This window comes from Muntiacus reevesi, chromosome X (genome assembly GCF_963930625.1).
Source record: "Muntiacus reevesi chromosome X, mMunRee1.1, whole genome shotgun sequence".
NCBI lineage: Eukaryota > Metazoa > Chordata > Mammalia > Artiodactyla > Cervidae > Muntiacus > Muntiacus reevesi.
Genome location: NC_089271.1, coordinates 79,368,481 through 79,392,799, shown reverse-complemented (window position 1 = coordinate 79,392,799; position 24,319 = coordinate 79,368,481). Strand labels below are relative to the sequence as shown.

Below are 24,319 nucleotides of genomic sequence, written 5' to 3'. Positions count from 1 at the left end.
CCTTTCCCATATTAAAGAAGTTTTCAGCTATTATTTCTTTAAATAATTTCTCTGGTCCTTTATCTCTCTCTTCTCCTCCTGGAACCCCTATAATATGAATGTTGGTGAATTTAATGTTGTCTCAGAGGTTTCTTAGGCTGTCTTCATTTATTTTCATTATTTTTCAATATACTGGGACAGAGATTTCCACCATTCCGTCCTCCAGGTCATTTATTTATTTTTCTGTCTCAGTTATTCTGCTGTTGATTCCTTTTAGTGTATTATTCATCTCTGTTTGTTTGTTCTTTAGTTCTTCTATGTATTTGGTAAACATTTCTTGCATCTTCTCAATCTTTGCCTCCATTTTTTTCCCTGCGATCCTGGATCATCTTCACTCCCATTATTCTGAATTATTTTTCCTGAAGGTTGTCTATATCCACTCCATTTAGCTCTTTTTCTGGGATATTATCTTGTCCCTTCATCTGGGACATAATTTTCTTTTTTTTCATCATGATTAACTTTCTGTATTATGTTTTTTGTTTTAGCCGCTGTAAGACAGTGCTTCTTCTTGCTTCTTCTGTCTGCTCTTTGATGGATGAGGCTAAAAGGCTTGTGTAAAATTCTTGAAGGGAGGGAATGCTGTTGGGAAAAACTGGGTCTTGCTCTGGTGGGTAGGACCTTGATCAGTAGTTTTAATCCAAGTATCTGCAGATGGGTGGGTTGCACAATCTCCCTGGTAGTTGTTTGGCCTGATGCAACCCAACCCTGGGGTCTATGGGCTCTATGGTAGGTTTAATGGTGAATACCAAGAGGGTTTATGCCAAGGGGGTCCTTCCAGTGCCCCATCCCTGTGATGAGCACCTGCGCACCCATGCGTCCACAGGAGGTCCTCCAACACTAGCAGGTAGATTTGGTTCAGTCTCCTGTGGGGTCACTGCTCATTTGCTCTGGGTCTTGGTGTACACAAAATTTTGCTTGTTCCTTCCAAAACTGGAGTCTCTTTCCCTCAGTCCTCTGGAAATATAATCAAATCCTGCTGGCCCTCAAGGCCAGATTTCCTGGGGATTCCCCGTCCCTTTAGTGGATCCCCAGGCTGGGAAGCCTGACATGGGGCTCAGAACCTTCAGAGTTGTTTGAGAATTTGTTTGGTATTGCTCTTTTCCAGTGTGTAGGTTACCCATCCCATGGGTTTTGGGTTTGGTTTTATCATGATTGTGCCCCCTCCTACCGTCTTGCTGAAGCTTCTTCTTTGTCTTTGGATGTAGGATATCTTTTTAGGTGGGTTCCAGTGTCATCCTGTCAATGATTGTTCAACAGCTAGTTGCAATTTTGGTATTCTCACAGGAGAAAATGAGCACATGTCCTTCTACTCTGCCATCTTGAACCCCCAAAACAAGTCTGGAATCTGAAGGAAATATTTATAAAATGCAAATAATGTGCAGTTAGTGTTGATCAACCGTACCAGAGGAATGCTGATTTGTCTTTCTAATCTCTATAAAGAAAATATTATTAAATAACTCTCAGAGATAGTGAAGGATGGGGAAGCCTGGTGCACTGCAGTCCATAGGATCTCAAACAGTCAGACAGAACTTAGCGACCAAACAACAACATAGGAAGGGCCACTCAGAGAATTATTTTTTCTTTTCCTGAATGTTGTGATATTTGTGGTATTTACAGGTTTTTTTTGTAATTTGTAATTTCTTGTTTTCTTTCTTCATCCTATATAAATATTAATTTTTATATTTATTTTTTTAGTAATTTTGCATTCTTTCTCTTAAACTGGACTATGAAAATATATACTCTCAAGCCCTTCAAAATCTTGATCCTCTTTGACAGAATTACATTCTAGATGGAGAAGAGATGAATACTGACTTGGCTTTACTCTGCTGTTAGTTTGGTTTTTGACCTTACCCAGTTTATTGAATTTAACTGGGACTTCTTTACACAGTCATCAAAGTCATGCCATTGTTTTGAAGGATTCTGTTCTTGCTGACAATAGAAAATTTTACCAGTACTTCAGTGCCCCTGGAAGACAGTGAAGGTTAAAGGAATCTCCTGACAAAATATTTATTTTGGAAAATGGTTTACTGCAAATAACCACTTTCATGCATATGACTTAAATAAGTCTCAAGATGATCCTTGTTCATTCCATGGCAAGGTTAAACTCAGACCCTCAAGTTCCCATCCTTTGCTTCTTTTTTTTCCCCCCAACTCCCTCCAGTCTTTAGTTTCTCAAAATATTTGCCCATTCTTTCAGTGAATGATATTAAAGTTGGTTTCTTTTCTTTTCTTTTCAACTTTTTAAATTTATATTAGAGTATAGACAGTTGACATTGTTGTGATAATTTCTGCTACACAGTGAAGTAACTTTGCCTCTTAAATGATGATTAGTTGATCTATCTTATATACACAAGTCAATCAAAACAGTGTATTCATAGCCTAATATATGGTTAAGTTTCTCTTCACTTTCTTTCAGGCCTTGCATTTTGGCCCACAATCAGCCTGAGCCAGCATAAAGTCCTTCCTGAAAATAGTCTGACCTCAGCTAAAATATTTACCCATCTGTTATCCAGCCATGCCACCTTTTCCTCCAATTTGATCTAAATCCAGTTCTTTCTAGCCTTGTTTATTGTTCTTTATAAAAGAAAGTCTTTTTTTGCCTAACTCTTGAGAGGACCTTATGATCACAGCATCATCCCTCTTGCCACAGTCCTTCTCCACCTATCACAGAAGTCCTCCCCACACACATTTCAATAATCTTCTTGAATAAAACTCTCTTTTTACTCAACCTGCTTTTCTTTAATTTGGCGACGCAAAAAAAAAAAAAAAAAAAAAAAAAGAAAGAAAGAAAAGAAAAGAAAGAAAAAAAACAAAAAAATGTATATATATATGCTTGTTAAAGAGTTAAAGAAATGAAGCCAGCATATTATCTGTAAACCCCAAACTCTGTTCTTTCTATAGGTGAAACTATTGAATCAGTTTTCAGTATGGAAGTTCTTTTAAAACCCATATTTAATCACTTTTTAAAATTTATTTATTTATTTATTTATTTATTTATTTTAATTGGAGGCTAATTACTTTACAATATTGTGGTGTTTTTTGCCATACATTCATATGAATCAGCCATGGGTGTATATCTGTTCCCCATATGTAATCACTTTTATGTACTGAAAAAGCCCCATTTGCAGCTGAGTATTATATGAAGCCAATGATCCAATGAATATCCATCAAAATACAATACATTACTCCAAGAAAAGTTCTCCTGAACTGTAAATACTGTGAAGCCTTTATTACACTATTCATGTCTAACTAACATAACATTTGAGAACAGATAGTGAGCTTTTTAAAGACAAAATTCATTTCTTGATAAGGTTTAAATTAAAGAAATAATTTCAGGGATATAATGTTATTCTTGTGAAATTCCCTAGGGATTCTGTAAATAGCATTTCCGACAGCAAATGCTTTTAAAAGCCCCAAGGACCCCTGAGAAGTCAGATCACAAAATTTCCAAAAATATATTAAAACCAACGTTTAATACTTTAGTGTGAGAAGTATATTTTTAACTAGATACTTTTAGATATCTTCTCTGCATGCCATCCACAAAGTGTTTACACCATCTACAGTAACCATGATTGAAAGGTGTTAAAGCCAGTGTGTGAGCAGTCAAAAATAGCTTATGATGCAAATTTTTTAAAAGAAAAATCCAACTTTATTTTCCTATGAAGAATTTATATGCAGTATTAATCTTTTTTGGAAAATACACAGAGACACTGCTTCTTTCTTTCCCCCATGTTTATGAGCATTTGTGTCTACTAGATCAAGAGCTATTTATGGGCAGAAACTAATTCTAATTTCTCTCTGTGACACATCATTGACTAGAGACTGATTAACATTTGTAACAGAAGGACAATGTATTTTATTTCTGTGTATTCATTCTCCCCTTATTTCTCTCTTCATCTCTGTGACCTTTTATTCTTGCGTCTTTTCTTTGTAAATTGTTCCCTAGACACACTGAAGTGCTCATATAAGCAAGTACTTAAAAACAAAACAAAACAAAAAAACACAAAATAAATAATCATGCATTCATCAATGAGTAAAATATAGGATGGACTAGTACATCTAAGAATCCCTGGATGTCCCTCTCCAAAGATCCCCCTTCTGCACCTTCAGCTATAGCATTACTATAAATTTTGCTTTATCCAAGAACCCACCTCCCAGTGCAGGAGACATGAATTGTGGGCTCAGTCCATGGGTCAGGAAGATACCCTGGAGGAAGAAATGACAGCCTACTCCAATATTCTTGTCTGGAGAATCCCATGGACAGAGGAGCCTGACAGCTTACGGTCTATAGGGTTCCAAAGAGTCAGACACGACTGAAGCAACTTAGCACACAATATTACCATAAATTTTGTATTATTCCTTGTTTTTCTTCATAGTTCTTTCACATATAAATGTATCCTTTAACCGTATATTGTTTTGTTTTGCTTACTTTTGTAGTTTCATAAATAAAATAATACTGTATTTATATTATTTTGTTGGGCCTCCCCAATAGCTCAGCAGGTAAAGAAAAGTGAAGTGAAAGTCACTCAGCCATGTGATTCTTTGCGACCCCATGGAATATACAGTCCATGGAATTATCCAGGCCAGAATACAGGAGTGGATAGCTTTTCCCTTCTCCAGCAGATCTTCCCAACCCAGAGATGAAACTGAGGTCTCCCTCATTGCAGGTGTGTTCTTTACCAGCTAAGCCATAAGGGGAGCACAGTAATACTGGAGTGGGTAGCCTATCCCTTCTCCAGCAGATCTTCCAGACAGAGAAATTGATCCAAGGTATCATGCATTGTAGGCAGATTCTTTACCAATTTAGTTATAAGGGAAGCAAGTAAAGGATTCACCTGTAATACAGGAAATGCAGGAGATGTGAGTTCAATCCCTGGTTAGGGAAGATCCCTGGAGGAGGCAATGGCAATGCACTCCAGTACTCTTGCCTGAAAAATCCCATGGACAGAGGAGCCTGGTGGGCTACACTCCATGGGGTTGCAAAGAGTCAGACACTACTGAGGCAACTTAGCACGACACAGCACAGAAAAATATCTATTTCTGTGTCCTTGACTAGGCCTTTGACTGTGTCAATCCCAAAAAGCTGGAAAATTCTTAAAGAGATAGGAGTACTAGACCACCTTACCTGTCTCTGGAGAAACCTGTGTGCAGGTCAAGAAGCAACAGTTAGAACAGGACATGAACAACTGACTGGTTCAAAATTGGGAAAATAATAAGTCAAGGCTGTATATTGTCACCCTGCTTATTTAACTTCTATGCAGAGTACATCATGTGAAATGCCAGGCTGGATGAAGCTCAAGCTGGAATCAAGATTGTTGGGAGAATTATCAGCAACCTCAGATATGTAGATGATTCCACTCTAATGACAGAAAGTTAATAGGAACTAAAAAGTCTCTTGATGAGGGTGACAGAGGAGAATGAAAAAGCTGACTTGAAATTCAACATTCAAACTGCTAAGATCATGGCATCCAATCTCATCACTTTATGGCAAAGAGAGGGGAAAACTTAGAAGCAGTGACAGACTTTATTTTGTTGAGTTCCAAAATCACTGCAGATGGTGACTGCAGCTATGAAATTAAAAGACGCTCCTTGGAAGGAAAACTGTGATGATCCTAGACAGCATGTTAAAAAGCAGAGACTTCACTTTGTCAAGAAAGGTCCATATAGTCAAACCTATGCTTTTTCCAGTGGTCATGCATTTATGTGAGAGATGGACTATAAAGAAGGCTGAGTGCCACAGAATTGATGTTTTTGAATTTTGGTGCTAGAAGAGACTCTTTAGATTCTCTCAGACAGGAAGAAGATCAAACCAGTCAATCCTAAAGGAAATCTGTCCTGAATATTCATTGGAAGGACTGAAGTTGAAGTGAAGTGAAAGTCACTCAGTCTGGTCCGATTCTTTGTGACTCCATGGAGTATGCAGTCCGTGGTATTCTCCAGACCAGAATACTGGAGTGGGTAGCCTTTCCCTTCTCCAGGGGATCTTCCCAATCCAGGGATCAAACACTGCAGGCTGATTCTTTACCAGCTGAGCCACAAGGAAAACACAAGAATACCAGAGCCTATTCCTTCTCCAGTGGATCTTCTCAACCCAGGAATTGAACAGGGGTCTCCTGCATTTCAGGTGGATTCTTTACCAGCTGAACTATCATGAAAGCCATTGAAGCTGAAGCTCAAGTGCTTTGGCCACCTGATGCAGAGAGCCAACTCATTGGAAAAGACCCTGATGCTGGAAAAGTTTGAAGGCAAAAGGAGAAGTGGATGCCACAAGATGAGATGGTTATATAGCATCACTGGCTCAATGAACATGAATTTGAGGAAACTCCAGGAGAGAATGGACCACAGAGGAGCCTGGTGTGCTATAGTCCATGAGGTCACAGAGTTAGACATGATTTAGCAACTGAACAACAACATCAACAACAAACCAAATAAACACAGTGCTATAGAAAAAGATCATGGTAAGATGGATGTGCCCAGAAACTGAATGAGTACAATTTTAAATATGATGGTCAACTTCTTCAGTAACAACAACAATAACAACAAAATATGGTGGTCAAGGTGCATTTCTTTAAGGAGGAATTATTTGACAATGACTTAAAGAAACTAAATAAATTTCATAAGGATACCCGATAGGGAAATTTTCCAGTTACAGTAAATAGTCAGATAAGTATCCTATTGGACAGTGTGTACCTGATGACATATTGAAGGAAAAACAAAGATGCAAATATGGTTAGAGGTAAAGTGAATAAAGGAAAGAGGAGTAATAGGTGGGTTTAGAGAGCTAATAAGACTTTGGCATTTACACTGACTGATATGATTAGCAATTACACAGTTTCTCTGGAAGTGTAACATGATCTGACATAGTTTTTAAAATACTATTCAGGTCGCTATGTAGACAACAGAATGTAGTGAGCTAAAAGATGAAGTTTTAAGACCAGTTAGTACTAAACTACCAAGAGTCAATTAGAAAGATAATATACACATAAGTTATTAATATTAATAATCCTTTGGCTGATAATTTGTTGGAAATATAAACGTTCTGGTTGCCACTTTATTTTTTATTATGCTATTTTAAATTTAAGACTCAATTTAGGCCCCATTACCCTGACAATGGTCTCTGGAATGGATATGGCCATCTAGTGATTTGTTGTACAGTGCAGGGTCTGGGACCCTTTTCCCCAGGTCATAAGGTCTTGCAGCACAGTAGACCTGATGTTTCATGGAACAATCATAGAAGAGCAAACCAATCACAGGGAATGGATTCACTATAATGAAAATATAATAGAAGATCAAAAAGATCATTTCTGTGAGGTTTCAGTGACCTTCATATAAAAATCTATGGAGTATATGTACCACAGCTTCCTTATCCATTCGTCTGCTGATGGGCATCTAGGTTGCTTCCATGTCCTGGCTATTATAAACAGTGCTGCAATGAACACTGGGGTGCCCGTGTCTCTTTCAGATCTGGATTCCTCAGTGTGTATGCCCAGAAGTGGTATTGCTGGGTCATATGGCAGTTCTATTTCCAGTTTTTTAAGAAATCTCCACACTGTTTTCCATAGTGACTGTACTAGTTTGCATTCCCACCAACAGTGTAGGAGGGTTCCCCTTTCTCCACACCCTCTCCAGCATTTATTGCTTGTAGACTTTTGGATAGCAGCCATCCTGACTGGCGTGTAATGGTACCTCATTGTGGTTTTGATTTGCATTTCTCTGATAATGAGTGATGTAGAGCATCTTTTCATGTGTTTGTTAGCCATCTGTATGTCTTATTTGGAGAAATGTCTGTTTAGTTCTTTGGCCTATTTTTTGATTGGGTCATTTATTTTTCTGGAATTGAGCTTCAGGAGTTGCTTGTATATTTTTGAGATTAATCCTTTGTCTGTTTCCTCATTTGCTATTATTTTCTCCCAATCTGAGGGCTGTCTTTTCACCTTACTTACAGTTTCCTTTGAATCAGTTCTAATGAGATGGATGAAACTGGAGCCCATTATACAGAGTGAAGTAAGCCAGAAAGATAAAGATCATTACAGCATACTAACACATATATATGGAATTTAGAAAGATGGTAGCGATAACCCTATATGCAAAACAGAAAAAGAGACACAGAAGTACAGAACAGACTTTTGAACTCTGGGGGAGAACGTGAGGGTGGGATGTTTTGAAAGAACAGCATGTATATTATCTATGGTGAAACAGACCACCAGCCCAGGTGGGATGCATGAGTCAAGTGCTCGGGCCTGGTGCACTGGGAGGACCCTGAGGAGTCGGGTGGAGAGGGAGGTGGGAGGGGGGAACGGGATGGGGAATACGTGTAACTCTATGGCTGATTCATGTCAATGTATGACAAAACCCACTGAAATGTTGTGAAGTGATTGGCCTCCAACTAATAAAATAATATTTAAAAAAAAATCTATGGAAATTTTTCAATCTTGTATCTCTCTTAGAGTATGTATCTTCTCAAACAGATATTTGTCCACTTCAAAGTTGTATAAAATTAATCAAACTTAATCTTCATGGAAATCAGGTAACAGTCTACCAGGTACCAAATTTTGGGGACAGTTGAAGAAACTAGCCTTTTTCTATCTACATGATAGTGGGTTTGCAGAGTTAAAGAACATGCATGTGCTATTTGCCTGTTCAAGCCTCATTGTCCTCCCTATGTTTGATTGTACAGTAAGCCTTAGAAAAAGGATATAGACATGTTCTTGTCAACAGTATATGGCCTCTCAAAGCATTGGAAAATAATGTGATTCCCGATGAAGAAATAATTTAGAACTGGCATCTTCCTGAAAAATTCAAAACCAACTTTAATTTCTGCTCTGCTTTGAAAAAGTAAAAGACCATCATATAGTCCAGTTCTTTTTAAATGTAGCTGCTCATTAGAAACACATCTGGAGCTCTGGAGAAAAAAGTATTTGGGCATTTCTTTTTCTTTCTTTCTTTTTTACTTCTTTCTTCTTCTTCTTCTTTTTTTTTTTTTTTACAGTAGTAACTTTATTCAAATTTGAGATTCGTTTCCAGGATAGTTCTGACATAAATCTGGATTTTTAAAAACTGATTACAGTTTTTCTATTAAATGGTAGTTTTAGTGAAAAAAACAAAAAAAGGCTCAATTTACCTAAATTTTCTTTTATGATTAGCCCTATTTTTGTCTCATTTATGAAATCTTCTTCATTGCAAGGTCGTATAGTTTTTGGGGTTTTTTTTTTTGTTTGTTTGTTTGTTTCATTTGAAAGCTTCGAAATTTAGTTTCATACAAGTAAGTCATTATTACAAATGGAATTGGTATCCGTGTTTGGCTTTAGGTGAGAGAACTGATTTCATTTTATTTTTCAAAATAAATGACCGATTGCCTAGCAGCATTTATTGAAGCAGGATTTAGTGCTCATCTGCAATGCCAGCTCTATTATATGTAAAGTTTATGTATATGCTTGGGGTCTATTTCTCAGATTTCTTATTTGATGTGTTGATTTTCTCTCTGGTGAATTCCATACTATCATAATGAATCTGATTTTAGTAAATCATTTATGGTAGAGCATATTCCCAACTTTGTTCTTCTTTAACATGACTTGGCTATCCTTGTTTCCTTGCATCCATATAAATTTTCCACTATGCCATATGAAAGTTGTGTTTATTAGGTGGGATTTTCTCACTGCAGCATTTGTTACTAGGAATTGACTCATTTCTATCAGTTTGGGTTACAACTAGAGGGTATCAGAGAAGATTAAAAGTGTTATTGAATTCAATGCTTAATTCAATGCTTATTATAGATACTATTGCTTTATAAACATTAAAAATTTATAAAAGCTTAACTTTAACAGTTGAAGGTTCAAAACAAGCTGACGTAAATTGTATCTTTGGCATCATTCTCATTCTCTCATCCTATTCATCTTCATCATTTTATCATATCATTAATCCACTGAAATAATAGCTGACATTTATTGAGAGTTAAGTACTTTTTACTAACAGCAGATATAATTTCATCCAGTAATTACTTCAAATATAATTTCATGCAGTCTATCTATACTTCTAGAAATGCAGAATATTAAGTATTTTTAGCAGAAGACATTAAGAAGAGGTGGCAAAAATACACAGAAGAACTATAGAGAAAAAGATGTTCACGACCCTGATGGTGTGATCACTCACACTTACCTAGAGCCAGACATCCTGCAAGGTGAAGCCAAGTGTGCCTTAGGAAGCATCACTACAAACAAAGCTAGTGGAGGTGATGGAATTCCAGTTGAGCTATTACAAATCCTGAAAGATGATGCTGTGAAAGTGCTGCACTCGGTATGTCAGCAAATTTTGAAAACTCAGCAGTGGCCACAGGATTGGAAAAGGTAAGTTTTCATCCCAATCCCTAAGAAAGGCAATGTCAACGAATGCTCAAACTACCACACAATTGCACTCATCTCACACACGAGTAAAGTAGTGCTCAAAACTCTCCAAGCCAGGCTTCAGCAATACGTGAACCATGAACTTTCAGATGTTCAAGCTGGTTTTAGAAAAGGCAGAGGAACCAGAGATCAAATTGCCAACATCTGCTGGGTCATCAAAAAAGCAAGTTATTTTCAGAAAAACATCTATTTCTGCTTTATTGACTATGCCAAAGTCTTTGACTGTGTGGATCACAATAAGCTGTGGAAAATTCTGAAGGAGATGGGAATACCAGTCCACCTGACCTGCCTCTTGAGAAACCTATATGCAGGTCAGGAAGCAACGGTTAGAACTGGATATGGAACAACAGACTGGTTCCAAATAGGAAAAGGAGTACATCAAATCTGTATATTGTCACCCTGCTTATTTAACTTACATGCAGAGTACATCATGAGAAATGCTGGGCTGGAGGAAGCACAAGCTGGAATCAATATTGCCGGGAGAAATATCAATAACCTCAGATATGCAGATGACACCACCCTCATGGCAGAAAGTGAAGGAGAACTAAAAAGCCTCTTGATGAAAATGAAAGAGGAGAGTGAAAAAGTTGACTCAAAGCTCAACATTCAGTAAACTAAGATCATGGCATCCAATCCTGTCACTTCATGGCAAATAGATGGGGAAACAGGGGAAACAGTTGCTGACTTTACTTTCTTGGGCTCCAAAATCACTGTGGATGGTGATTGCAGCCAAGAAATTAAAAGACACTTACTCCTTGAAAGGAAAGTTATGACCAACACAGAGAGCATATTAAAAAGAAGAGATATTACTTTGTCAATAAAGGTCCGTCTAGTCAAGGCTATGGTTTTTACAGTGGTCATGTATAGATGTGAGAGTTGGGCTCTAAAGAAAGCTGAGCATCAAAGAATTGATGCTTTTGAACCATGGTGTTAGAGACGACACTTTAGAGTCCCATGGACTGCACAGAGACACAGTCAGTTCATCCTGAAGGAGATCAGTCTTGGGTGTTCATTGGAAAGATTGATGTTGAAGGTGAAACTCCAATACTTTGGCCACCTGATGTGAAGAGCTGACTCATTTGAAAAGACCCTGATGCTGGGAAAGTTTGAGGGCAGGAGGACAAGGGAACGACAGAGGATGAGATGGTTGGATGGCATCACAGACTCAATGGACATGAGTTTGGGTAAACTCCGGGAGTTGGTAATGGACAGGGAGGCCTGGCGTTCTGCGGATCATGTGATCACAAAGAGTCAGACACGACTCAGCGACTGAACTGAACTGAAGTACTTTTAAAAATCAGAAATGAGGATCAATCAGCAAGATTAATTATTCTGTCCTCATTCATATATTGGAGAAAGGAATGGATTGCAAATTCAAGGCCAGATTATTTTATCTCAGTGGCTTTGCTTAGTTTTTGTTAATTTTCTTAATTTAAAATAATTAGCTTCAGTTATTGGTTTTTATTCCAATTTTTATAGAAATGTAGTATTTAAGAAGGACAAAAACAAACAAACAAATACTAGAAAAGCACAATTAGTTTCAAAGACATTTCAAGGATTTAATCTTTAGTCATCCACCATCTAAACTTGTATAGTTTCCTACGAGCACCCTCGGAATGTTCTTTTATAAAGATAAATCTTCCCCCCTTCAGAGTACTGACCTATCTCACAAGAATGTCATAAGGATTAACTGAAGATCAAAGAGCTTTTTGAGAATATATCCTACCTTGTAAATACTGAATTTTGAAAACATACATTTTCTAGGTTAGTAAAATACTGAATGTTCAATAGCAGTTTTACTGCTCTTTGTTGTTGTAAGATATGAACTTAAAGATTTGTCATAAAATACAGTCTTGCCTCGAAACCAAAAATGTCAAGCAGATATTAAGTTTTCAAAATTAAATATTTAATTTTAAATCACATTTTTTTCCTGTGAAACCAAGATTATATTCTTCTGAGAATTTACCAAACTCTTTTAGGAAATATAGTTTGCATTTCCTATTGAAAGAGTAGTGCTTATGTTTCTTTCACCATGATTCTTGGCTTTATATTCTGTATGTTATTTGATTATTCTTACTATCATTTAAAAATTAGCCAAATATGTCCATGCTGTACAAAATAATAAGTATTGGGAAATTACAACAAATCATTATAAATTATAAAATACATGATTTCTTGAGTACCTTAGATATACAAGTTTATCTACACTTGCAATATTATAGACAGAAAAAGCAATTATCAGAAAACATAATCACACCATAAGATTATCAGTTTTTAATTTTTGTGGGATTTTTTGAGCATGTGGGATCTGAGATCTTAGTTCCCTGACCAGGGATCTAACCTGCAGCTCCTGCAGCACAGTCTTAACCACTGGACAACCAGGGAAGTCCTCAAGCAGAGATTTTTAAAGAGGCTTAGAAATTATTTCCCCTTTAGTCCTAGAGGGGAGTAGAATATGCTATCTTTGACCAATCAATCATTTTGAATTAAAGTAAACTGAGAAACAGCCAGTGCAAGAAGGACCCTCCAACCCTCTCTTGTCCCCATGAAAACAGGAGATAAATTTCCCATATGAAATGTACCTTCCCGTACCCTATGGAAGAAGACTTTCTTATCACCAGAAATAAGAACTCAGGGTCAAGCAATCTATATTTAATAAATCTTGCTACTTCACTAAATACTGCTTCAAAGTCAAACCCTTTTATCATGTCAGTTCCTCACACATTTATTGTTTCTTTGTCTAAAAGGTATAAAAATTTGGGACTTTGGTCACTTCTTTGAGACTCATACTTTTATGAGACTTCTATATTTATGAAATTAAATTTAGTTTTCTCCTATTTATCTGACTTATGTAAATGTAATCATTAAGCCGGCCAACAAACCTAGAATAGAAGAAAGAAAAATGCTCTCTTCCCTACATTACAAATTATTAGAACCATGTTATCGACATCTGCAAATAGCTGTTTGTTTTGAGACTTCTTATTTAAAAAAATATCAATAACAAATACTCCCTCCAAGGTCTGATGGGATATTTGATTATTTGCTTTGACAAATTCCAATTCAAATTTCAGTAAAAAATACATTCTTTGACACTAGAAATCACAAAATAATATATTTTGTGCAACTAAAAATATTGCATAATCTTAAATTTATAGTGATTTATAAATATATGTATAGGTCAGAAGTCAGATTCTGACTTCCCAAAGAAGAAAAATAAAAGAGGGAATAAGATAGTAAATGTTTAGATTATCATAAAGTAAATAGCCTTATCAAAACTCTTAAAGTAGAAGATTATATTATATTATATTACCATTATGTTAAAATGCAAATTCAACTCAAGCACATGCAATATTATTGTATTATAATAAATATATAAGCTCCATTTTTTTTTACATTTTCTTTATTATGCTTATTTAATAAACACTTTATAGTGACTACAATATGCCATGCACTATTTTTAGTGCCTTACAAATACATATTTATTTGATACTTATGCAATCCAATGAAGTATTAATATTACTATCATTTCCCCCATTCTAGAGATAACTGTTTAAGTAACTTGTCCAAGATCACACACTTGGTGAGTGATAGAACAAAAGCATACAGGTGTTAGAGTCCTTAGCCAGGACTGCTAATATTCCTTTATTGGTAATAGGTAGCAAATTGGAAAATATCTCTAGCTTGAGATCAAAACACCTGTTTAAATTACCTTTTAGTGTTACGGAATAAAAGAAAAAAAGCATAGCAGGTTCCAGATAATTTTTAAAAATCACCATTCTCAATTCTATTCCTTTCAAGATGATGAATTTGTGTCAGCTGCTATCTTGATCCATCAAGAGAAATCCAGAAGAAATAGCTAAATTTAAGAATTTTCCTGGAAAGAGAAACACCAACTCTGAAAAACTTCCTAAGAATATGGAAATCAGTTTGAATTAATGACGTGCATTTTTTTAATCTATGTGTATGGAGGATGTTGAGCTGAATATATTAGGAAAAAAGGTTGAATTCAGTTCTTCAGTCTCTCTTAGGTTAATTGACGCTTGCCTCCTTACTGTGACACACAGTAGCAAAGATCCATACCATTCGTTCAGGTGCTCATGTGGGTAAAACAGAACAAAACCTGTTTCAGGGAGGAGTATGGATAGCCATAAGCATTAACTCCCTTGTTCTCCCTCCAAACTCTCAGTGTTTTATACACACACACACACACACACACACACACACACACACACTGAAACAGGAGTTAAGAAACTTTCTCTATAATGGGCCAAATAGCAAATACTTTGTTTGGGGATTCAGATAAGTTTCTATCATATATTTTCTTCTTTTCTAATGTATAAGCAAACCTTAACTAAGGGCATGTACAAAATCAGGTTAGGCCTGGGGTGAATTTGTCCCACTGTTTTTTGTTTTATTTTGTTTTAGACCATTGATTTAGGACATACCTACTCCAAATGTTTACTTTTCCTTAGGTTCCAAGGTCCAGACATTTTCTTTCAAATTTGCCTAGAGGGAGGATATAAAACTGGAAAGACACAGAGCGATTTACCTGTATTCTTACTCTAGGGACTGGTTCCGTCCTTCTCTTTGAGTTTAACACTAGAGGAAAAGTGTGTCTGACACAGACTGGAGCCTAGGATGGATGAAGGCTGGATGAAGTTAGATCTGCCATATAAGAAATGTTAAAAGGAATTCCTCAAACAGAAGCTAAAGGATGTTAGTCAAACAAAGTCAACTCAAAATGGATTATAGGCTCAAAAGTAAAGCACAAAACTATAAAATGAAAACATAGGAAAAAATGTATATATCTTTGAGTTTAGAGAATTCCCTGGTGGTCCACTGGTTAGGTCTCTGCAATTTCACTGCTGAAGGAATAGGTTCAATCTCACAAACTATGTGGCAAAAAAAGCTTCTCTATAAAAGACACTTTTAAGAGAATGAAAAGACAAGTCACAGACTGAGAAAAACATTTGCAAAAAGCTTATCCAATAAAGTATTTCTATCCAAAATATACAAAGAACTCTTTCTTTTTTTAAATTTCCAGTCTTATTGAGATATAATTGATATACAATACTGTGTAAGTTTAAGGTGTAGAGCATAATGGTTTGACTTGCATACATCATGAAATAATTACCGTAATAAGATTAGTGAACATTTGTAATTTCATATAGATTCAAAATTAAAGAAGTAGAAAAAAGAACAATTTTTCTTGTGATAAGAACTCTTAGGATTGACTCTCCTAGCAACTTTGATATGTATAATAACACACATACAGCTTTGTCAATTATATTCATTATGCTGTACATTACAGCCCTAGTGCTCACTTATAACTCAAAGTTTGTACTCTTTGTCTGCCTTTGTCCAATTCCCCTTCCCACAATCCCTCCTCGGATAACCACAGATCTGATTTATTTTTCTACTAAGTTTTTGAAGTGTAATTGACTTAAAACAGTGTGCTAGTTTCTGTTACACAATAGTTATTTGATATTTCTGTGCATTTCAAAATGACCAACTTGATAAATCTAGTTACAGTAGGTCACCATACTAAGATACTATATACTGACTATAGTCCCCATATGCACATTTCATATCTATAACTATTTTGCAATGGAATTTTGTACCTCTGAATTTCTTTCATCTATATTTTTCTTCCCTTCACCCCATTCTCCTCTGAAAACCTCTTGTTTATTCTCTGTATTAATAATGTTATTTCTATTTGGTTGTGTTCACACATTTGTTTTGTTCTTCTAAATTCCACATGTAAGTGAAATCATATGGCATTTTTCTTTCTTTGTCTGACTATTTCACTTAGTATAATACTTTCTAGGTCCATCCATGTTGTTCAAAATGCCAAAATTTCTCTTTTAATGGCTGATTGTAAACAATGCTGCAATGAACATATGTATGCATATATATTTTTTCTAATTAATTTTTAAATGTTCTAATAAACATCCAGAAATGAAATTGCTGGATCATATGATAGTTCTATTTTGGGGGAAGTTCTGTACAATTTTTCATAATGGCTGCCTACACCAAAATGCATTCCCACTAAAAGGGCATGAAGTTTCCCTTTTCTCTACATCTTCAACAACACTTGTTATTTTTTCTCTTTTTGACAAGAGTAGTTCTGATAGACTTGAAATAATATCTTAATTGTGTTTTTAATTTGAACTCCTTGATGATTCCTGATGTTGAATATCTTCTTATGTGCTTTCTGGACATCTGAAAAAATATCTATTCAGATCTTCTCCCCATTATTTATGTATTTTTTATGTTGAATTGCACAAGTTCTGTACATATTTTTGATACTAACTTTCTATCAAATATATTTTGCAAGTATAATAGCATTTACAAGTATTTTACCCCATTTATTAGGAGGCATGGGTAAAACTAGAGATCTCTTCAAAAAATTAGGGATACCAAGGAAATACTTCATGCAAAGATGGGCTCAATAAACGACAGAAATTGTATGGACCTAACAGAAGCAGAAGATATTAAGAAGAGGTGGCAAGAATACACAGAAGAACTGTACAAAAAAGGTCTTCATGACCCAGATAATCACGATGGTGTGATCACTCATACTCAGCTACAGCCAGACATCCTGGAATGTGAAGTCAGGTGGGCCTTAGAAAGCATCTCTATTAACAAAGCTAGTGGAGGTGATGGGATTCCAGTTGAGTTATTTCAAATCCTGAAAGATGATGCTGTGAAAGTGCTGTACTTAATATGCCATCAAATTTGGAAAACTCAGCAGTGGCCACAGGACTGGAAAAGGTCAGTTTCCATTGCAATCCCAAAGAAAAGTAATGCCAAAGGATGCTCAAACCACTGCACAATTGCACTCATCTCATATGCTACTAAAGTAATGCTCAAAATTCTCCAAGACAAGCTTCAGCAACACGTGAACTGTGAACTTCCAGATGTTCAAGTTGGTTATAGAAAAGGCAGAGGAATCAGAGACCAAATTGCCAACATCAGCTGGATCATCAAGAAAGCAAGAGAGTTCCAGAAAAACATCTATTTATGCTTTATTGACTATGCCAAAGCCTTTGACTGTGTGGATGACAATAAACTGTTGAAAATTCTTAAAGAGATGGGAATACCAGACCACCTGACCTGCCTCTTGAGAAACCAGTAGGCAGGTCAGGAAGCAACAGTTAGAACTGGATATGGAACAACAGACTGGTTCCAAATAGGAAAAGGAGTAAGTACATCAAGGCTGTATATTCTCACCCTGCTTATTTAACTTATATGCAGAATATATCTTGAGAAACGCTGGGCTGGAAGAAGCACAAGCTAGAATCAAGATTGCTGGGAGAAATATCAATAACCTCAGATATGCAGATGACACCACCCTTATGGCAGAAAGTGAAGAGGAAGTAAAAAGCCTTATGATGAAAGTGAAAGAGGAGAGTTAAAAAGTTGGTTTAAAGCTCAACATTCAGAAAACTAAAATCATGGCATCTGGTCCCATCACTTCATGGCAAATAGATGGGGAAACAGTGGAAACAGTGTCAGACTTTATTTTTGGGGAGCTGTAAAATCACTGCAGATGGTGATTGTAGCCATGAAATTAAAAGACACATACTCTGTGGAAGGAAAGTTATGACCAAACTAGACAGCATATTAAAAAGCAGAGACATTACTTTGCCAACAAAGGTCCATCTAGTCAAGGCTATGGTTTTTCCAGTGGTCATATGTGGATGTGAGAGTTGGACTGTGAAGAAAGCTGAGCATCAAAGAATTGATGCTTTTGAACTGTGGTGTTAGGAGAAGACTCTTGAGAGTCCCTTGGACTGCAAGAAGATCCAACCAGTCCATCCTAAAGGAGATCAGCCCTGGGTGTTCATTGGAAGGACTGATGTTGAAGCTGAAACTCCAATACTTTGTCCACCTCATGCGAAGAGTTGATTCATTGGAAAAGAGCCTTGTGCTGGCAAGGATTGGGGGCAGGAGGAGAAGGGGACGACAGAGGATCAGATGGCTGAATATATATATATATATATATATATATATATATATATATATATATATATATATATAACTTTGTTTCTCTTGACTGAGGAAATAGATTTAAAAAAAATTAAAAATTCCAAGACTGACGTCAAAGAATTTACTTCTATGTCTTCTTCTAGAAGTTTTATTGTTTCAAGTCTTACATGGAAGTCTTCAACACATTTTGTATTTATTTTTGTACAAGCATGGTGTGAGAGATCAGTTTGATTCTTCCCTTCAGGGAAGCATTGGGGGCAGGAGCAGAAGGGGACGACATCGGATGAGATGGCTTGGTGGCGTCGCCAACTCGATGGACGTGAGTTTGGGTCAACTCCGTGTGTTGGTGATGGACAGCGAGGCCTGGCATGGGGTCGCAAAGAGTTGGACAAGACAGAGTGACTGAACTGAACTGATTAACTCATCTGATTTGAAAATGCATGTCCATATTAAAAAACAAAAACAAAAAACGTGTGAGCAGATGTTTATCACAATCTTATTTATAATGACCAAAAAATTTAAGAACAATTTCTTCAACAGTGAATAATTGAACAAACTCTCATACATTCATACAGTGAAATATTCAGTTCAGTTCAGTTCAGTCACTCAGTCATGTGTGACTCTTTGCAACCCCATGGACTGCAGCATGCCAAACTTCCATGTCCATCTCCTGGAACTTGCTCAAACTCATGTCCATTGAGCCAGTGATTCTATCCAACCATCTCATCCTCTGTCATCTACTTCTCCTCCTGCCTTCAATCTTTCTGAGCGTCAGGGTTTTTCTAATGTGACAGACCTTCCCATCAGGTGGCCAAAGTATTGGAACTTCAGCTTCAACATCAGTCCTTCCAATTAATATTCAGGATTTATTTCCTTTAGGATTGACTGGCTTGATCTCCTTGTAGTCCAAGGAACTCCCAAGAGTCTTTTGCAGCACCATAGTTCAAAAGCATCAATTCTTCAGCAATCAGCTTTCTTTATGGTCCAACTCTCACATTCTTACATGACTACTGATAAAACCATAGCTATGATTATCTGGACCTTTATTGACAAAGTAATGTCTCTCCTTTTTAGTATGTTGTCTAGGTTTGTCATAGCTTTTCTTCCAAGGAGCAAGTGTCTTTTAATTTCATGGCTGCAGTCACAATCTGCAGTGATTTTGGAGCTCAAGAAAATAAAATCTTTCATTGTTTCCATTGTTTCCCCATCCATTTGACATGAAGTGATGGGACCAGATGCCATGATTTTAGTTTCAATGATCTTTGTTTTTTCAAGCCATATAAAAATATGACTTAATCCTAAATGTGCATTGCTAAGTGAAAGTTGTTTGTCTGAAAGCAACTTCTAGTGATGGTAAAAAAGATCAATTCAGGAGAAAAGGATGGTTGAATAGGTAAAATTTAGGGAAAATTTTAAGACAGTGAAACTATTATGTGTTATATTTGTGGTATATAAAATTTGTATTTGGTCTTCCTTCCATTTTCTTGGGATTCCCTAGCTAATGTCTTTGTTATGTTAATAATGTGACTTAGAGTAGGACCCTAGTAGTTTTAGTATGGGTGTGGTCTTTAGAAAGGTGAATCATTTGTTTAGAAGGTTGGAAATTTGGGCCAGCATGGCATCTAGGGAAGGCAGAAAAGGAGGAGGAATTTGAATTTCATTGTATGGCCAGTAGTTTAATCATTCACACGTATATAATAAAAGCCCAATAAAACATGTGGACATCTGGGATCAATGGAGCTTCCTGACTGGAAAAAACATTATCATGCCAGGAAGCTAATGTGCTCAGATTTTTGAGGAAAGTACAAAGAAGTACTGAATTCCTTCCCAAACTTCATTCTATGTGTGTCTTCATTTGAGTGTTTCTGATTTGTGCCCTTTGTAATAAAACTATATTTCTTAAGTATAGAAATTTCATGAGTCTTTTTGAGTACTTACAGTGAATTATCAAATCTGAGAAAGTCATGGAAACCTCTGCATTTTAACCAGTTAATCAGAAGTGCCTGTGACCTGGGGAGCCCCTCAAGTGTGGCTGTTGTCAGAAGTAAGAGCAATCTTGTGGAGTCTTTATGTATGTGGAGTTCAACATTTACTCCAGGTAGTTAGTGTCAGAATTGTAATGCAATCTACCCCACTGAGGATGAAACAGAATAACACTGTAATGGTAAAAAATGACATATGCATTTATTAAAACCCATAGAATTATATACTTTTTTCACAAAGTGTAAACAGTAAGGAATGAACATTTTTAAATTATATAGTAGGTCAAGATATTCCATGATTAAATACAGAATATGACAAAGCAACCTATCTGTATTGTAAAGAAATGGTAGAATCTCATTAAAGGGAAAGGAGAAAAATATGTTGACCTATGTAACCTTGAAAATGAGTGGAATATATAATGTTTAAAGCAAGCAAAACTGTATATAAGCACTGTACTGTAGTTGACAAAATGGTTTTGCTCAGGATGCGAGTTAAAAATTGTCATACTGCTATAAATGTATTCTGGGGCTTCCCTGGTGGTTCAGAGTGTAAAAAGTCTGCCTGCCATGACGGGGCATGGGTTCTACCCCTGGGTCAGGAAGATCCCCTGGAGAAGGAAATGGCTACCCACTCCAGTAGTCTTGCCTGGAGAAATTCCATGGAAGAGAAGCTTAGCGGGCTACAGTCCATGGGGATCACAAAGAGTCGGGCATGACTGAGAAACTGATTCTTCTTACTTATAAATATATTCTAGAAGTAATTAATGAAATGTTTGAGCTGTTGTGGGACTATGGTTCTTCTTGCTTCTTCTGTCTGTCCTCTGATGGAGGAGGCTAAGAGGCTTTTGTAAACTTCCTGATGGGAGGGACTGATGGTGGGAAAAACTGGATCTAACTCTACTGGGCAGGGCCTTGTTCAATAAAGCTTTAATCCTATTGTCTGCTAATGGGTGAGGTTGTGCTCCCTCCCTAGTAGTTGTTTGGCCTAAGTAGACCCAGCCCTGGGTCTATGATAGGGTTAATGGTGACTTCTAAGAGGGCTTACACCAAGAGGGACCATTCCAGAATGCTGCTGCCAGTGCCTCCATTTCTGTGGTGAGCCCCTGCTGATCCACGCTGCCACAGGAGACCCTCCAACACTAGTAGGCAGTTTTGGTTCAGTTTCTTATGGGAGTCACTGATCCTTCCCTCTGGGTTTTGGTGTGCACACGATTTTGTATGTGTATTCCAAGATAGGAGTTTCTGTTTCACCCAGCCCTGTGGATATTCCCAATTCCTTTGTTGGATCCCCAGGCTGGGAAGCCAGATGAGGTGTTCAGAGCCTTCACAACAGTGGAAGAATTTATTTAGTATTATTGTTCTCCAGTTTGTGGGTCACTCATCCAGAGATTTTGTCATGATTGTGCCCCTCCTACCATCTCGCTGTTGCTTCTTCTTTGTCTTTGGACCTGGATATCTGTTTTTGGTGTGTTCTACCATTTGTTAAGTAGTTGGTTGAGGTTTTGATGCTTTCATGACGAAATGAGCACAAGTCCTTCTGTTTCACCATCTTAAACTGGAAGCCAGAAATAACAACTAATTATATGGAGATAAAGTGAAGTCAAAGTTGTTCAGTCTTTGCAACCCATGGACTATAGAGTCCATGGAAATCTCCAGGTCAGAATACTGGAGTGGGTAGCCATTCCCTTCTCCAGGGGATCTTCCCAACCTAGGGATTGAACCCAGGTCTTCCACATTGCAGGCAAATTTTTTACCAGTTGAGCCACCAGGGAAGTCAATGGAGAGAAAGGTAGAATAGAATTTCTCTGTGTTGGAGTGGATTTACAAATAAGCAAGGGGTGGATGCTATAGTGATCCATTTGGTAATAGAGTAGGAAACATAAGTAGAAACTCATGTGTGCAATTTAATATAAATACAGATAATTATATATAAAAATATTTATAAGTATTTGTCTGTACAGGTTAGCTTACACACATACATACATTTTTGCTATTACAGCTGAAGAGGCCTAAAAAGTGATACTCCAGTAGCAAAGATCATGCTTAGTTCTAAGATCTTGCTTTACTTTTACTTTTACTTTTATCTACTTATTTTATTGGGATATAATTGCTTTACAAAATTGTATTAGTTTTTGCTGTTCAATGAAGTGAATCAGCTATAAGCATACCTATAGTTCCACCCTCTTGAACCTTCCTCCCATATTCTTCCCATTCCACCCATATAGATCATCACAGAGCAGAGCTGAGCTCCCTGTGCTATACACCAGCTTCCCACTAGCTATCTATTTTACACACAGTAGTATATATACGTCAATCCTACCCTTTCAATTTGTTCCACCCTTCCTTTCCTTCCTCCCAGGTCCACATGTCTGTTCTCTACATCTTGCCCTGCAAATAGGATCATCTATAAATTTTTGTAGATTACATACATAGGCTTTAATATGTGATATTTATTTTTCTCTTTCTGACTTACTTCATTCTATATGAGAGACCCTAGGTTTATCCACATTGCTAAAAATGATCCAATTTCATTCCTTTTTATGGCTGAGTAATATTTCATTGTATATATGCACCATAACTTCTTTATCCATTCATCTGTTGATGGACATTTAGATTGGTTCCATGTCCTTTCTATTGTAAATATTCCTGCAATGAACACTTGGGTATATGTATACTTTCGAGCTGTGATTTTCAGAGTAGATGCCCAGTAGTAGATTTGCTGGATCTTATGATAGCTCTATTTTTAGATTTTTAAGGAAACTTCATACTGTTCTCCATAGTGACTGTGTCAACTTGCATCCCCATCAACAGTGGAAAAGGGTTCCCTTTTCTACACACTCCTTCCTGCATTTATTTATTGTTTCGAGATTTTTCGATGATTGCCATTCTGATCACTGTGAGGTGATACATCACTATAGTTTTGACTTGAATTTCTCTAATAATGAGAGATGTTGAGCATCCTTTCATGTGTTTTTGGCCAGCTGCCTGTATATTTTGGAGATTAATTTTTTGTCAGTTGCTTCATTTGCAAATATTTTCTCTTATTCTAAAGGTTGCCTTTTTGTCTCATTTATGGTTTCCTTTGCTGAACAAAAGATTTAAAGTTTAATTAGATTCCATTCATTTATTTTTGTTTATATTTTAATTACTCTAGGAGGTGGATCAAAAAGGATTTTTTATGATTTTTTTCAAAGTTGTGTTCTGCCTATGTTTTCCTCTGAGAGTCTTATACTGTTTGGCCTTATAATTAGGTATTTAATCCATATTGAGTTTATTTTTATGTTTAGTATTAAAAAGTATTCTAATTTCACTCTTTTACATGGAATTGTTTAGTTTTCTCAACACCACTTATTGAAGAGGCTTTCTTTTCTTCATTATATATTCTTGCCTCCTTTGTCAAAGGGTAGATAGCCATAACTTCATGGATTTTTCTCTAGGCTTTCTATCCTATTCCATAGATCTATATGTCTGTTTTTGTGCCAGTACCATGCTGTCTTGATTACTGTATCTTTGTAGTATATTTTGGAGTAAGGGAGTTTGATTCCTCCAGCCCCGCTTTTCTTTCTCAAGTGTACTTTGACTATTTGGGGCCTTTTGTGTTTTCATACAAATTGTAATTTTTTTTTTTTTTTTGGTCCTAGTTCTATGAAAAGTGCTATTGGTAACTTGAGAGAGATTGCATTGAATATGTCGGTTGATTTGGATAATATAGTCATTTTCACAAAGTTAATTATTCCAATCTAGGAACATGGTATATCTTTCCATTTGTTTTGTGTCATCTTTGATTTCATTCATCAGTGTCTTATAGTTTTCTGAATACAGGTCTTTTGTCTTCTTAGGTAGGATTATTCCTAGGTATTTTAGTTTTTTTGTTGCAATGGTAAATGGGGTTGTTTCCTTAATTTC

General features: G+C 36.5%; 1 pseudogene; it reads left to right on the top strand.

Annotated features, from left to right (window-relative positions):
* The first annotated feature begins 7,251 nt into the window (after positions 1-7,251).
* The window catches only part of LOC136154546 (leucine-rich repeat and IQ domain-containing protein 3-like), a 36,460-nt pseudogene continuing 19,392 nt past the window's right edge, over positions 7,252-24,319 (top strand).